Raw genomic sequence first — 4494 nt, 5'->3', positions numbered from 1 at the left:
AGTTGCTGAAAAGAAGTAAAACTTTCAAGGGCACCTGGGTGGCTCAGTGGGTTAAAGTCTCTGCTTTCAGCTCAGGTCATGATCCCAGGGTCCTGGGATTGAGCCCCGCATCAGGCTCTCTGCTCTGTGAAGAGACTGCTTCCTCCTCTCTCTCTGCTGCCTCTCTGCCTACTTGTGATCTCTGTCTGTCAAATAAAGAAATAAAATCTTTAAAAAAAAAAAGAAGTAAAACTTTTAGAGGACGGTTGCCAGATTTATTGAACAAAAACACAAGATAGATGCCCAGATACATTTCAATTTCAGATCATCGATGAATAATTTTTAGTCTTAATGTGTCCTGTGCAATAATTCATCTAACGTTCCAGTTGAACTGGGGGTCCTGGATTTTCTCTGGTAACTCGATTTCAGAATTCCCTAAAATACAAGTCTGATTTGCTTAAACCTCTACTACCTTAATTTGATCTCCCAGGTAGATAATCCTCCTGGAAAGAGACTGCATTTGCTAGTTAAAAAGAGTCTTTGGGGAGCACCTGTGTGGCTCAGTTGGTTAAGGGTCTGCCTTTGTCTCAGGTCATGATCTGAGGGTCCTGGGATCGAGTCCCACATGGAGCCCCCCACTGTGGCCCCCGGAGGGTCCCTGCTCAATGGGGAGTCTGCTTCTCCCTCTTCCTCTGCCCCCTTCCCCCCACCACTCATGCTCTCCTCTCTCTCTCAAATAAATAAATAAAATCTTTAAATAAAACAAAATTTTAAAAAACCACCCCCACAATAAAAAAAGAGTATTTGGGTCCATTGAGCAACCCTAGTTTTCCTTTTCAACTGGCAAATGAGCCCAGTGAAGAGTGTTTTCCGGCACCACCTTTATTTCAGCCGTGTGACCCACCTGTGCTGTCATTTACTCGGCATGTTTTTAGACCTATGTTAAATTTGCTCCATTTTAAAATCAGTCTTGTCCTATGTAATCGTATCCATGAAATCCTCAGTTTAGTGTGCTAGTTTTTTTCTGTACTAATAAAATAAACAATTGACGATAAAATAACTCTTTTTTACCTCCCTATGCTACAGAAAGCATACTCGCTTCGGGAAACTGCAGTGGATGGGGAGAGCTGGGCCGGGGCTGGGCTGGTCTGATTCCGACCCTACGGGCCCAGAGACCCAGTCACTGTCCAGATGGAGGAAGCCGTCCCGGTGCACTTGCAAGCCTGCCCTTGACAATTCTAGATTAGGAGGAGACCGAGAAGCCCCTGATAAGAAATGGGCAGTTGGGACTGCAGCTCAGTCCAGGGTCTCCTGTCTGCTCTGCTCAAGACAAGCTGCGTGGGGACGGGTGAGTGCCAAGAACTTGGCTTTAAATTAGTTGGGCTGAGACATGACCTCCCCAGGGGAGCAGCTCCTCTCCCCAGGGACTGTAAGCTGATATCCAAGAAGACTGGCTCTGAGATTTGGACACAGACTGCGATCTACCTGCACAAATGTCTAATTGTTCCTGATTTGTTCAAGCTTCTCCTGATACTTGGTAGCAGCTCAGGTCGGGGTCAGTCCCTGAGCGTCCAACAGAGAGATTTTCCCAGGTTTCTTGATGGAGACTAGAGCCATTGGAATTGGGGCACCTTGAACTCCAACTAGCCGGCCATTTTTGCCCAGACACCCCTAACCCCAAAGGTCATGCCAAGAGCCCAGAGGCTCTGCTCGTGATTTCACCACCTCAGCTAATAATGGCCCTTATTGTTGTGTTTTCCAAATGCCACAAGGCTCCCTTCTCTCAGGTTTCATGGATCCACCCTGTTTGTAAAAAGACCCCTGGATCGTGTCAGCATTCATCTGGGCCCTCTCTCTGCTTATCAAAGTCCAGACCCTTTGGTGTGGGCTGACGGATGCCTGGTGTGCTTTTCCAAGGTGGGCTAGTGAGACAGAAGACAGCAGAGGTGAGAGAGGTGAGTGCAGTAAAAGTGAGGCTACTGTATCAAGAAGACAAAAACACAGTAGCTTACACTAACTTATTTCTCTCACGCCAGATTTCAGGTGAGTAGTTCAGAGGTGCTCCACTCCAAACGGCTTCCTCAGCTCCGGCCCTCACACTCTGTATCCTTGCCATCAGGAAGGAGGAGAGCACAGGCTTTTGTTTTAAGGGGCCGGCCTGGTAGAGTGCACATACCGCTTCTACTTCTCTTTCACGTTGGCCCAAGCATAACTACATGGACAGCCGTAGCTGCCAGGCAAACTGGGAGACACAGTCTTTAGCTGAGTTGCAGGTGCCCAGTAAGAATTTTTCTTCCTGTAGAAAAGGAGAACAGACATGGGGTGGGACACGTGACTGCCACGGTAACTCTGGGAAGCTCTTGCACGGATTGAGAGGCCATTAATGTTTTCTTTAAGAAGTCGAGATTCAGGGCGCCTGGGAGGCTCTGTGGGTCACAGCTTCTGCCTTCGGCTCAGGTCATGATCTTGGTCCTGGGATCGAGCCCTGCATGGCGGTGGGGGCGGGGGGGGTCTCTGATCAGCGGGGAGCCTGCTTCCCCCTCTCTCTGCCTGCTTCTCTGCCTCTTATGATCTCTGTCAAATAAATAAATTAAATTAAAAAAAGAAGACTCTGTCTTCTCCATTGGTTTCTAAGCTCCTGAAGGAAGGAAGGAAGGAAAACTTTTCTCAGCATCTTTTCTGTCACAGGAACATAAAGAACTTGCCAGCATTTGGCCCTCACCCAACCTCACTGCCAGAGGGTATCGGGACTTCCTTGTTGACGGACGAGGAGGCGGAGGTTGGTCTCCGTGCTCAGGACGACACAGCCATTAGCAGAGGAGTCAAGCTCTGAACCAGGACCTATGACACCAAGTCCAGCTCTTTTTATAATGCCGCAATTATTTTTATGACAGTTGAGGGTGGAAGGGTAGAAGTCGGCTGGTTGGTCACTGGATCCTCCTCTAGGCACGACTAGCATGACCTCCTGTCTGCCACAAGGACCCAAAAGAGTTAGAATAAACTCTTTTTCAGCTTTTCATCTCTGACAGTGCACAGCATAGTACCTGACATGTGAAACAGGTCATTATGGTATTTACTGGACATACCTGAGTTGTTGGATTGATATTTTTAGAAGAATCATCATTGCATTCCAAGAGGCCTTGCAAAGTCTTCATGGGGCTGGGGTCCTTCTGCAGACACAGCAAACAAGTGAAATCAAGGAAAGGGGTTTTTGGACTCCACTGTTCATGCCCAGGCCCTGAGCACGAGGTCACCAGTGCTCCACTGTGTCTGGTGTCTGAGTCGCGCTCAGTCTTGAACCCATGGCTGAAGGAGATGGCAGCTTCCGGCAGGCATCCCTGAGAAGAGAGAATTTCCCCTGAGGTTTGTGCATGGCGACCATCCATCCTGGATTTTCTGGCACGGTCCCAATTTTATGTCTTTCGTTCAGAAGGCACGTGCCTGGTGGGGTAACGTGTCCTATTCTTGAATTTGGAAAATATGGTCACCGCAGGCACGTGGAAGGTGCCTTTTATTGCCTCCTGCTGTAGCTCAAAAGTAGAGGGGTGAGACTGCCCAGGGGAGCAGCTTTAGCCCAGCGAAGGGGGGACGCCAGGGCTCGGGAGTCATTCTGTTATCCTGCTGAGGTCAGGAAGCTTCCCCTAGAGAGCCACCTGGAGCAGGGCTGCATCCCGAGAACTGGGTTCTGGAAAAGCTACAGAAAGTGATAACAGGAAAGAAAACAAGCAGAGGCAGAAACTGCCCTTTGGATCTCATTGCACAAAGGAAGGAGGTGACCCAAGGGCTCCTTGTGACACAGGAAGAGCACATTTGGGGAAGTGAGAGCTCTCTCTGCAGGTCCTTCAGATTTGAGGCCAACGGTAGGTGGCCCCAGGGCAAGCATGAGGTTCTTCTGCGGTTCTGGCTCTTTCCACACCTGGGTGGGGTCAGTGCTGGGTAAGGGTGCCTCTCACAAGCACTGTGAAACTAAGTCAAGAGCCTATTTGGCTTCTAGGGTCAGTCCATTCCCATCTCCCCAGTCCCCACGCCGCCTACCCTTCAGTCCCCAGCCTGTCTGGGGGCTCCTGAGGGCTGGGCTTTGTGCTAGGACTCAGGAGACCCGGGGTCTTATGGGGATTCACTAATCAGCTCTAAAACCTGGGGCGCATCACTTTCCCCCTCTGATCCCTGTTTTCTTGCCCATTGGAGGAGGACCCCCAGCGGCTGGCCGAGCTACGGAGCGCTTACCCCTTGCAAGACCCTTGCTTTGCTCCGAGGGGAACCCAACGGGCCGACTGCACACGAGGGCAGCTCGACAGTGTCCGCTTCCCTCAGTCCAGTAAATGGTTTTCGATTCTGCCACCTCCTTCCTTGCTTCGGTCATTCAGTCCGACGCCTACTGAGCCCCATTGTCCGCCAGCCCCGCTACCTGCAAGCTAGTGTTGCTCCTGCCCGTCGAGTCCCTCGAATGTGTCACGGGCTGTCTTGCCTGCTTTAGAGAGACCCTCCACCCCATTTAATAACCCTCCCCCCCCC

General features: G+C 50.5%; 1 long non-coding RNA gene across 2 annotated transcripts; it reads right to left on the bottom strand.

Annotated features, from left to right (window-relative positions):
- Positions 1-232: 232 nt before the first annotated feature.
- LOC309849760 lies at positions 233-3740 on the bottom strand. 2 transcript variants are annotated; one of them, XR_014303879.1, is made up of 2 exons: positions 3066-3740; positions 233-2553 (listed from the first exon to the last, which is right to left on the bottom strand). It is a non-coding gene; the product is annotated as an uncharacterized lncRNA (long non-coding RNA). The 2 variants fall into 2 exon arrangements; XR_014303880.1 differs by having other exon boundaries at positions 233-2275; positions 3066-3702.
- Positions 3741-4494: the final 754 nt, after the last annotated feature.

Source organism: Mustela nivalis (genome assembly GCF_964662115.1).
Source record: "Mustela nivalis genome assembly, chromosome: 16".
Lineage (NCBI taxonomy): Eukaryota > Metazoa > Chordata > Mammalia > Carnivora > Mustelidae > Mustela > Mustela nivalis.
The sequence above is the reverse complement of the archived record's forward strand: the minus strand, read 5'-3'. Positions and strand labels throughout refer to the sequence as shown.